This window comes from Phlebotomus papatasi, chromosome 2, assembly GCF_024763615.1.
Source record: "Phlebotomus papatasi isolate M1 chromosome 2, Ppap_2.1, whole genome shotgun sequence".
Taxonomy (NCBI): Eukaryota; Metazoa; Arthropoda; class Insecta; order Diptera; family Psychodidae; genus Phlebotomus; species Phlebotomus papatasi.
Genome location: NC_077223.1, coordinates 1 through 11422, shown reverse-complemented (window position 1 = coordinate 11422; position 11422 = coordinate 1). Strand labels below are relative to the sequence as shown.

Genomic DNA, 11422 nt, shown 5'->3' with positions numbered 1-11422 from the left:
GTAACTCGGAATGCGTGAAAATTCGATTGTGAGTTGAATTTTGGGGGTAGAGATTCGAATCGAGCAAACTATTTTCAGCCGCAGTAACGAATAAAATTAGCTCAACGCAATTCTTTACCCCCAAAATACAATTCACAATCGAGTTTTTTTAGATATTCCGAGTTGCACAGCCTGTAATGAATCTCAACTACCATAAGCTTATCTGGCCTTATCACTGATTTTTAAAAGTAATACAATTGATTTTCTGGCAAAAATTAATCAGCGATTCATTACTGGTTCACAACTGATTTATAAATAACTCAAAATATTGCTCAAAATACTTTAGGAATATTATAACTGTATTTCGGATAAAAATTAGTTATCGATTATGAACCGGTTTACAATTTTCCCTTAAAACAATTCTTGATTTTCAAGCAATAATAAACAGCAGAAAATTCCACTCTGAATTGTGCTTATATATAGCAACGCATTTTCAAGTGTCTCAACACCTTACCAAAAAACTGACGTCCAAATGTATCACGAATTAATAATTTTCTTAACTTCACTCTTTTAGACATTTCCTACACTGAGAAAAAAAAGAGGGTGCGATTAACATTTTTTTCCTCATAAGTTTAACACTTTTTAGGTGTGAAAATATATCAACATTTTTTAATGTTAATTTTACGCCTAATTAAGGGTAAAATTAACATGAAGAAGGGTACCTTTAACCCCTAATACACCTAAAAAGGGTAATATTTACACCGATTTTGGATGAATACTGCAGGGTAAAATTAACATTTCCGGAATGTTATTTTAACTTTTTCGGATTTCTCTCAGTGTATGTACGTTGCAGTGAGATGAATAATATATTTTTAGTATGAGTGAAAAAACCACACAGAAGCGCTAAAAGGTTGTCTGAGAAGAGAGAGAGAGAGAGGATACAACACTGGGCAATCCGTTCTTCACCAAACATTTATATACGGTAATTTCTCACCATTCTACATGACCTACATGACCATTGGGACTTGAACTCTCCTGGGTGTTGTTCTTTTTGTCCTCAACAACATGTCCTCAACGACTACTGGCAGGATCGATATACAGGAAATCGGTGGTTAATCTCTTTTTGGTCAGCAACACCACACAAACAGCCTCCGTTGGAACTTACGGAATTGAAAGACGTAGGGGAGACAGGGGTAGAATTAGCCAGCAAATGAAGCTTTTTTTCGCGCATGATTTGTGAAAAAATGATAAAGTTTGTCTAATGTATTTATGTTTCATGAGTAGCATTAAGATAATGTATAAAACCGTATAGTTCAGAGCTCTCAAATCCTTGGCTTTTTCTAGAGAGGATAATGAAAAAAGTATGACACATTGGCTACACCTGCCCCGGCCTGGGTAGATTTAGCCACTTTCGGGGTGCTATTTGCCACCAGTTTTCCAGACGAAATTTTAAAACTGGAAATACCAAGTGTTATTTCACTTGATCCACTGAAGCCCACTGATACTAAATATGCAACTTAAAACTAATGAAAAAGACTTTAGCCGACTTTTTTATGACATTTTTGTAATTGTGGCAAAATTGATGAAAATATCCTGAAAAAATCTATTTCACAAATTTTTCATCCGAATGGCAATATTGCTTGGAATATCAGTAGTACTCTTTCATCTAACAATTATCCATGTATTAGTGAAAAATCATTGATGGTTTTATCCGGCCACGGAAGAGTGACTACAACTGCCCCGAGGGCTGTTTTAGTGTTTTTCATCTTATATAAAAAAATTGGATAATTATTATCCAAGTGAAAAATATTTTTTAATTAGGTTTATGAAACCAGAAACGAGGTAAAACTATGAAATCTTAACTACAAACTCAGAAAACCAAATGCTGGTCCAAAAACTGAAACATCAAAACTGCAGTTTTATACCCATTTTATAAAAATGCTTCTAAATTGTAGGACAACAGGATCAGACTTATAAATATTTCTGGGAATATGGGGATGTGTTCCTACTTTCATTAAAAAATACTTTGCTCAAGGTACATTTTAAGGGAACCGAGAAAAATCCACTGTCTACTTCTGCCCCTGGCTAATTGTACCCCGGTCTCCCCTAGAGGCTTTTCATCCTTACAGTATCACAGTAAGTTAACGCATTTTTATTTTATTTAGTCCCTGTTTCAATTCTGTTTTTGAAACAAAAACATTTTCATTTTAAAAATGTCTATTTGTATTTAACAAAAAAGCCCTGATATGGTAGCTGAGATTTTTTACAGGGGACCTTGGAGTGCTTGGATTGCAACTCGGAATGCGTGAAAATTCTTTAATTTATTCGTGAATTTTAGAGATATACGCTTGCGTCGCGCAAACCGTTATCTACAGGCGAAACGGATAAAATTGATTTGACGCGAATCTTTAGCCCTAAAACCCCTAAAAAACTTAACTCACAAACGAATTTTCACGCATAAAGAGTTGCAAGCACCCGGATTTACAAGCACTCCGAGGTCTCCTTATCTTATCTGAGCTTATGACTGGTCACTTTCTATTATAAATAGTTTGAGTATACAGAAGACCAACTAAAAAAAAAGGAAAATTTATTAAAATCAGTCAAGTAACATTAAAGATAGAGTCCAGTGGATTCCTTTATAGTAAAGGTTTGGGTACAGTCAGTGGGGTGGAGCAGAAACGGATGGGACCTATCGTTAAAAAGATCTTGATCTCAGATACAATTATATACTAAAATTTCTTCGAAATCGTTTCACAAACACCGAAAATACGGTCCGGTCAAAATATTTTTGGTTCAGGGTACATCGAGAAAGGAGCGTGACCCACCGTTGGAAAAGTCTCACTATAATATACTACAATTTTAAGAAAAAGCAGTCTAATTTTCGAAATTGTTTCTTTTTTTTGTCAAATAAAGTATTAATTTAAACGTATACAGATATTGTAAAAGTTCTAATTGTTTATAAAACAATTAGAAAAAAATAATAAGCCCAGATAAGTTTTCTTTACATGCGACCTCGAAATGCGTACAATTTGGAGTATTTGTAATCTATAATGCGTACAAATTCGACTGTGCATTGGATCTTGGGATTAAGTAAGAATAGCGTTGCTGTTTTTGGCGACAGAAACAGATAAAATGGCTCGTTGCGATTTTCTACCCCCAAAATCCAACTAAACATCCGTTCTTCATTATTTGTTTTCATTTGGGCACCATATGAGAAAAGGTAAAGACCGTCTGTAAACGGTCAAATCTGTTTAACTCTTTCCGGACCACAACATATCCAGCGAACGAATTTCAGTAAAACTCACTTTATTGTAAGTCTTAGTGGTCAAATATGATACTTTTGTAGAGAAAGAATTTTCTCCGCCTCTGGGAAATTGGAAAACTCATGGGAACTCTCGTCCCCTAAAGAACGCAAAGAATAGCAAGCTGAACTTCGTACCAATTTGACAGCTGGCTAATTTGTACTGAGCCACAAATTTAATAAAATGCGTTATTTTCACTATAGCACAAGTTTCATTAAAGTTTCTGGGAGTCAGTACAGGATTCACTGAGGCTCTGAGGATGGAATTTGTGTGTAATTTCCACTAAAACGCTGAAAAACCACTTTGTTTTCATTTCAATTTGTAGGGTAAGTGTGCCAAATTTCGGCATAGTTGCATGCAAGCGTCAAAGCCTTAAGTTTGAAATGTAATATTTTAAATACAAATTGATTTTTTTATTCTTTCTTCTGAAAGAGTGTTTCTTGGAACCTTGTAAAGAGTTTACAATCTTTATTTACTCTAAAATCATTCTTAATACATTTTAAAATGAATAAAAATATAGACACAGCTTTGGTGCCCTATTTCGGCCACCTTCATTCTCATAGTTCCTTGCCCTTCGGGAAGTCTTCCAATATCTTTTTACGCAATCTCGTTTGTCGTAGCTACATTTTTTGTTATCGTTTTGCATTGTATAATCTCTAGAGTACGTAAAATCTAAAAGTTCATGGAAATTCGAGGAACAAAAAAGGTGGCCGAAATTGCAAGCTGGCCGGAATTTGGCACACTTACCCTACTACTTTTTTTTTTAGTGTACCTTATTGCGAAATTTGGTACTGTCAAATTGGTACGTAGTTCAGGCTGCTGCAAAGGATACAAACTTGGACAAACTTCAATTTTTCAAAAGCCAATAATATCAATTTTGTGAATTATTTTTGCGTGTCAAATGACTCCTTTACAATGTTGATAACTAAAACAAGAAGAATTATTGACTAGTATCTTGTGGGATGTCCAGGAAGTGCTAAAAAGGACACCCAGCTTCTGGTTGCCAACAGATTCCTCAAAATATTTCACAGAATAACACTTTAACACATATTTCTCTCAACAGGATGTTATTGCAGACACATTAAGCTTTCTCAAGAGCCAAAAAAACACTTCCTGGACAATCAAAAATCAAAAATCTCGCTGCCATGTGTCAAAATTATCGGCCATATTGACAAAAATTTCGCTCCCGCTTGGAATTTTCTTACAAGGTTGGTGTCAAAAAGCAAATGGCGGACATTGGCGGGATAACCTTACATATGACCTTTAAATTCTTGCGGACGAGAATTCCCATCAAGTTTGAACAAGTTTTTTGAAAATTTAAGAAAAAATTGTTTTTCGAATTTATGCAATCTGTAATTGTTAGTTATCATACTTATTGGCCCCGAGAGGTTTTTCCTTATTCGGGTCACAATATCTGCAAGGAAGCAGAAAATCGAAAATTCACGATTTTTGACCAAGAATATCTTAGCTCAGGAGTTAATTGGGATGCTGCAAAAAATATCCTAGATTTGGACATCCTTATAGTTTGTAATCATCCACAAAAATCGGAATTTTATCGATTCTAAATAGTCTAAAAAAAATTCTTTTTTCCATGTGTACCCAGAGTCCCTAAGGAGACGAAAGAGTTAAAGGCCTCTCCACACTGGAGAAAATTATGTACATATTGAAGAGTTTTTCCTACACAAGCGTAGGGAATTTGCGTATATCGACATAATTTTGTCTAGTGTGTAGATGTAGAGGCCATAAGGCATCAAAAGACTGAAATATTTTTATTGAAGACCAGTGAACAAATAGGGGAAACTGGGGCACCACCAAACACGGGGTACCACCAAACACTAATTTTTATTTCTAAACTACTAGGACTATCACGACCATTCCTTCAGTATACAAGCATCCCTATAGTGCCTATAAATTCCTATCGGTCTTATCCTCTGATATCCAATATCCGATTAAAAAATCGCAGTGTTTGGTGGTACCCCGTGTTTGGTGGTGCCCCAGTTTCCCCTATAGTAGTAAAATAAATGAATATTGAACGTTTCTTATGGATGAGTTTTCTATGATAATTTTAAGGAAAAAAACGTATAGAATTTTTAGAATTATTGTATATCTTCTCTTTGCCTTCAGCTAATACTATATTGTTGTATCTTACTTTTAAATTCACTTTCATGAAGATTTTTTTCTATCAGTTTTTTTTTCTACTTTTTCCTACATTTGCGACAAGGTCAAAAAAATTGTTTTTCCTTTTTCTCTATACTTATTGTATTCTTAAGGATATTCTCAATATGATTCAACAGCTGCAAGAATTTTTATTTCAAACTCTGACTTCCGGACTTTTAACCATGTAATTTGAAGTTTTCGTAAATAAATAAAAAATTTTTCTAAGTTTTGTACATAATTGTAAAGTAAGAGGTTAAAGGAATTTAGAATATTTCTTGCAAGTCTCTAGCTACTTGATATTTAATAAATACTTATATAAGCTCAAAAATGAAGATTTTTTAAATCTCAAATTCATAATTTATTTTATTTATTTTTTATACTTCTTATTACTGTTTGAACTCCACGGAGATGTTGTGACCCTGAAGGGGTTACAACAGAGAGAGCAGTATATATAATCCCTCGATTTTGAATTATACATATATACATTTCGACTCCTTACCCCCCAAGGAGTCGTATTTTGGTAGAATTTTGGAAATCTGAAGTTTCGAGTTTTTTGGTGTCACACTGTTTGTCCGTCTGTCCGTCCGGCTGTCGCCAGATCTAGAGGCCAAACGGTTAGAGATAGCGACTCGGGACCTTCGGGGGACACCCCCATAAGTCGACCTAAGGATCGTTAACATGCCCCTCATTTTCCCCCCACCCCTCCCCTTCTCTTAAAAAACCATGTATTTTTGGGATTGCTCGAAAACGTATTGTGCGATTTTTTTCATTTTTGAATATGTTTTAGAGATTACCCAGGTGGACATTTCGTTTTTAGACGAAAATACCGTTGAATCATTCCTAACAACGGTTTTTCAAGGTCAAAGATTAAAAAGACACTAGAGAGCGCATTTATCAAGCGAATGGTGTCATGTTTGAGCTCGTTGGAAAGGTCTGGGAATTTCTAACAAAACTGAACTGGGTTCTAATCGGTTTTGAAGCGATAATGAACCGATTCATAACTGATAAATAATTTTTATACAAAATTCAATTAAATTACTCTTGAGGTGTATTTTGGGAAATATTTTGAGTGATTTATAAGTCGGTTCAAATCGGTTGTAAACCGATAATGAACCGGTTATTTACCGATACGTAATTTTTGTTCGAATACAATTTTTATTACTCTTTAAACTATTTTGTGGAATCTATTAAGTGATTTATAAATCGATTCAAATCGGTTAAGTACTGGTAAACCGTAAATGATGCGAAAGTACTTTTGAGGTATAGCATTTAAGTCACGAGTTCGAGCATTTCGCAAAGCCTGGGACACTTTGCCACCCCTTTTTTTAAGCAACCCCATTTTGGAAATAAAAACTACCACACTCTTACATATTTTTCATTATAGCGAAAATAATTAGTTTTTGGGCTATTTTTGTCCCTGTCGTTCAAAACGATTATAAATCGGTAAATTGGAAAGATGAAAAATTTAAAATAATTACTTTGAAAATATTAGGAAAATTTTAATGCTTTTGTTTTATACGCAAACTTACTTGTGTTCAGGGTGAGGAAGTTGAGCACTTAGAGTACGATATTAGCTGACATCGTTCTCATTACGAAAGGCATCATTTGCATCCCAGCCATTGCCAAGAAGAGTACGTGGAACTGCGCAAATGAAAGACCGATATTTAAAAACAAAAGACGATCTTTATCACTTCGTAAGACAAAGTAGTAATACTGACCGTATTCCTGACCTGACCAACATGGTGTAATCTTCCGTTACAGGGAGAGCACCTCTTCAATCTCCGTCATTACGCTCTTCCGGACTTAAGCGTTGCCTGATGAGTCTCCACATCTTACAGATAATTAACAAGATTTCCGACATTCGTAAAATTCGTTCATTCTTGGAGTCCCGACTCTGGCTGATTTTCTTTCATCCTGCCAAGCAGAAGAAGCAGCCTTGTAGGCAATTTTTACATGGATTCTGTACTCTTGAGAAACGAGAGCTCGAATTTCTTGCTGAAATCTTGTTTTTTTCCAAGATTATGAGCTGATTCCGCTGATCCACTACAAATATAGTATTGCCCAAGAGATGCTCAAATGTCTCAGGCGGACAGGCTGTTAAATCATTCATGACAGTATTTGGTAAACCCATCTCCTGGATCCCAATACTAGAAAAATGAAAGAGATGTTCAGGAATAGGAAGTCTTTCATTATTGACTACAATAGTGTGATGAATGATGATCAACTTCCTTATGAATAATCTCTCGCAAATATATCCGACGAATTGTAGTGAAATCTGGCAAAATACTCACGAACTATGGAATTGTCCTGATGTCGTTTCCGTTAAATCCGTTAAATTGAGCTGTCGAGGGAATCTATCTTTTTGCCCCTTAGTAGACAATTAATTAAAAGCATACTTGTCCAAAGCTGTTGGTCTACTAAATATCCTCTCATATTCATATTCTTTTTGTTGAAAATTTCAAAAATTGCCTTTTAGAGGGAAAATTGAAAAGTGTGGCTGGTGACAATAAGCAAGGTGATCTTTTGCTTAATCAACTTTACTGCACTCAGAGCTAAATATCTAATCCCAGACAATTCTATGAGTGTCCCCATTTTGAGAAATCCTCGCTGAGGGGATGTAAAACAGTCCTTATTTCATTGCAGCATTTTTATATCTGATCCCCAATGGAGGATTTCTGCTATTCAGACTTACGGCTTTCATAATACAATTGGGGATGAATCTGCTAAAAAAAACCGGAAATTGATTAAAATTTGCGCCGCAGTGGACACCAAAATAAGGTTATGATACTCACTTTGTTGGAAGCTCGCAAAAATAACTAAATGTTTTCTACAATGGGACACATTGTCTAATATTAATGTACTCACAACCAACCACTTCTTAAGCGATTAACTTGAATAATAGAATATCTCAATAGCAAGAAGTAATAGCGCCAATAGCGCAGAGGAGAAACTTTTTTCTGACTCCGGAATAAACAAATGCTCTGTTTTTCTGTTGAGACACAGGAGCGCTGCAATCATTCTGATGATAATTTGAATTTTGAAACTTCATAAACGACATTTATGATATGTAGTGCCATCTAGCGGTTGACATTGGCATAAATTCCACTTTTCGAAATGTTGCGTTACTTTGCAATGCAAGACACCACGACACCACAACCTGCTAACGGTATTTCTCGTTTTTGGATACAGAAATGGGAGTCGCAGAGACAGGAAAAATAGTGTCTAGTCTAGTCTAGTGAAGGGCTGAAAAAATGAGTTGGAATAGTGCAAGTGTTTAGTGTGATATTTAGAAACGACCGACAAACCGCATAGAAGTCCGAGGAAAAAAGCAGTTTGAGAAGAAAAAGAAAGCTCATTCAGGATTCCGGGGAGCATTCAATGATGACTTCCTCCCTGGCGCGTGGACGAATAATGAGGCTGGTCACAAGGAGAATGTGGAATCTGCCTATGGCAAACCTCATCATTCGTCTACGCGCCGTGGAGGAAGTCCCCATTGAATCCTCCGCATTGAAAGATGTTGCAGTGGGGGAAGACGAAAATCCCAATTTGTGACTGAAGTTTATATAATATTCATGCGGAGGTGAATAATGTCGATTAAGGGTTCAAAGTGCAAACTCTGATTGCCTTTACCATTTCAGGGGTAAATAGTTATCGTCATAACTTTGATAGCTAATCCCTTTTAAACCCTTCAAGCCTCGATAGATCACGACGTCCTTGGGGAGACTCAGGGGCTTGTTCTTCAAGGAATAGGGGAGATATTTGGTTCATGCTCTTCTCTCCTGATCCATGGTACTGCTTTATGGTCTCCATGGCCCTCGTTATGGCTTCCCTGCTCCAGGATCCACGCGAAGTGCTGCATAATTCCTTTTCCGACAAAGCTGTTTTTTCCCTCAAGGATAAATATATTATTTAAGCTTTAGTCGCAAATTGGGATTTTCGTCTCCCCCGGCTACAGCATATTTCTCTCAACAAACCTCGAGCCCATCTCCACCTACTAGACGACCACTGGCTGTTACTCAGAGCACCATCAAGGTCACCATAAAGTTGGTGATCAGGAAGCCAAAGGAGAACCTCTCGCCATTTCTTTACAATCTCGTCAACAAAGTCATGGAGGGCGCATAAATTTGATCCCGCGAAGGCCAAGCTAGGTATTTTTAATAAATCACATAAAAATGCCAATTTTATTTTGCGGAAAAATTCTCTAGTGATTTTTAGATAGATAATTAAATTCTCTATTTACTTTTGTAAGCGCAAAAAAAGAAAAAAAATTACTATACGGCTATTATCAAAGACCATACGGAACATTTTTCAGGATTTAATTTTAATCTCAATCTGTTAATAGCTTCATTCACTCTAACGGTATCTTATTTTGGCTACGGGATTCGCAGAGGCGACACATGACAAAATCGTATTGTATTGAAAAGTTGTGAAAAAAAATTGATTGCTGTGGTGTGGTGGTCAGGAGTGCCAGGGAGCACCCCACATCCACATCAGTAACGAACAGTGAAAGTGTAGAAGAGAGCCATGGAACGTTCGAAGAGAAAAACAGTCTGAGAAGACAAATCTCACTCAGGATTCCCGAGAGGATACACTGAGGACTTCCTCCCTTCGACGTTGGCGAATTATTAGGCTGGCCACATGGAGAAGGAACAGCAGAAACTTGTCGGCAAAGCAGATATGCAGCACTTCGCGTGGATCCGAGAGCAGGGAAGCCATGAAGAGGGCCATAGGCACCATCAGACAGCACCATGGATCAGAAGAGAAGAGTAGGATCAAATGTCTGCCATATCCCTTGAAGAACAAGCCCCGAAGCTCCTAATTTTCGTGAGGTGTCGAGGCTCCAAGCAGCTTTCTTCTCCATCGGCTACAACATCTTCACCAAGAAGCCGTTGGTAGGAATAGCACCTCAGCATCTCAGCATTTTTCAGAAAACGTGGTGAGTCGCAATACACATTTTAATAATTAACAACATTGAATTAACTGCATGTCAGTATAATTTTTTAACGATTTGCAAATAGATAATAATATATTATATTTGCTATTCTAAGCGCAAAGCAATAAAATAAGTTTTGTAAGAGAAGAGAATCCGTGAAAAATCCATTACATGTTTTCTGTTTTATAAGAAAACTTTTCTTTATAATTTTAAACGTAAAACTTGAGCGAAAACCGCTTAATCGCGATATAATTCCCTAATGTTTTATAGATAACTATTTAAATTTTTTATTTAGTGTTCTAAGTGCCAAAGGAAGAATATAATTTTGAAGGTATAATACAAATATGATTAAAATTTAGATTTTGTATGTAAAAACAATGCAAAAAAATGTACCGCTCACAGGATTTGAACAGTCGGATACTAAAAATAATGATATGTTAAAGCGGGTGTTAAAGGAAAGCAATTGTTCAGCTCGGAAAACAATTGCAGGGTTTTGAAATAGCCGCGTAAATGTTTTAACGTTGGAAAACAATTGTAAAGTTTGGATTTTCCCGCCTAAGCAAAGTGATTTAAATGTGTTGAATCCGGTTTGTGTCTTGGTTGAAAAATTTGCCGCTTTTCACATTTGAAGTGTTTGAAATGTTCAAATGTCCTTACACTTAAGAACTATACTTCAGTCGAGCTAAATTTAGATGGTTATAAATTCAAGTTAAATCTCTTAAATAAGCGTTTATATACTAGGTTACTCAATGAATATGCATCTCAAACATATTAAATAAATCTGATAGTAAAATTTGGTGTGTCGCGTTGTTGTTAACATTCAAGAAAAACTGCATTTCAATAAGTAATATGCAAATTCTGTCCAAAAGAAAAATAGAATAATAAAAAATAGTTGTTAAAAGGAAAACAAGGGTGGGTGTGTGTGTGGGGTAATGACGAATATATAAGAATATCAGAGGTTAAAAGTGTGGGAGGGGGGGTAACAATAATAAATATAGAATTAGGAAAAAAGAATAGTAAGGGAAAAAAGGGAACAGAAAAAGAGAGGAAG

At 35.9% G+C, this 11422-nt stretch overlaps 2 long non-coding RNA genes across 4 annotated transcripts in view; one reads left to right on the top strand and one right to left on the bottom strand.

The window, feature by feature from the left end:
* LOC129800282 (uncharacterized) overlaps nucleotides 1–8413 on the bottom strand; it is a 34552-nt gene extending 26139 nt beyond the window's left edge. Inside the window, exons 1-4 of one of the 3 annotated variants that reach the window (XR_008751611.1) lie at nucleotides 8231–8413; nucleotides 7730–8161; nucleotides 7157–7585; nucleotides 6968–7079 (exon numbers count right to left, since the gene is read on the bottom strand). This is a non-coding gene — a long non-coding RNA (uncharacterized LOC129800282). Of the gene's footprint in view, nucleotides 1–6967; nucleotides 7080–7156; nucleotides 8162–8230 lie in introns of all 3 variants that reach the window. The other 2 variants (XR_008751610.1, XR_008751612.1) reach the window with 2 other exon arrangements.
* A 196-nt stretch (nucleotides 8414–8609) lies between these two features.
* Nucleotides 8610–11267, top strand: LOC129801132 (uncharacterized). Its single transcript, XR_008751664.1, has 4 exons — nucleotides 8610–8752; nucleotides 8953–9018; nucleotides 9077–9586; nucleotides 9827–11267. It is a non-coding gene; the product is annotated as an uncharacterized LOC129801132 (long non-coding RNA).
* The last annotated feature ends 155 nt before the right edge of the window (nucleotides 11268–11422 follow it).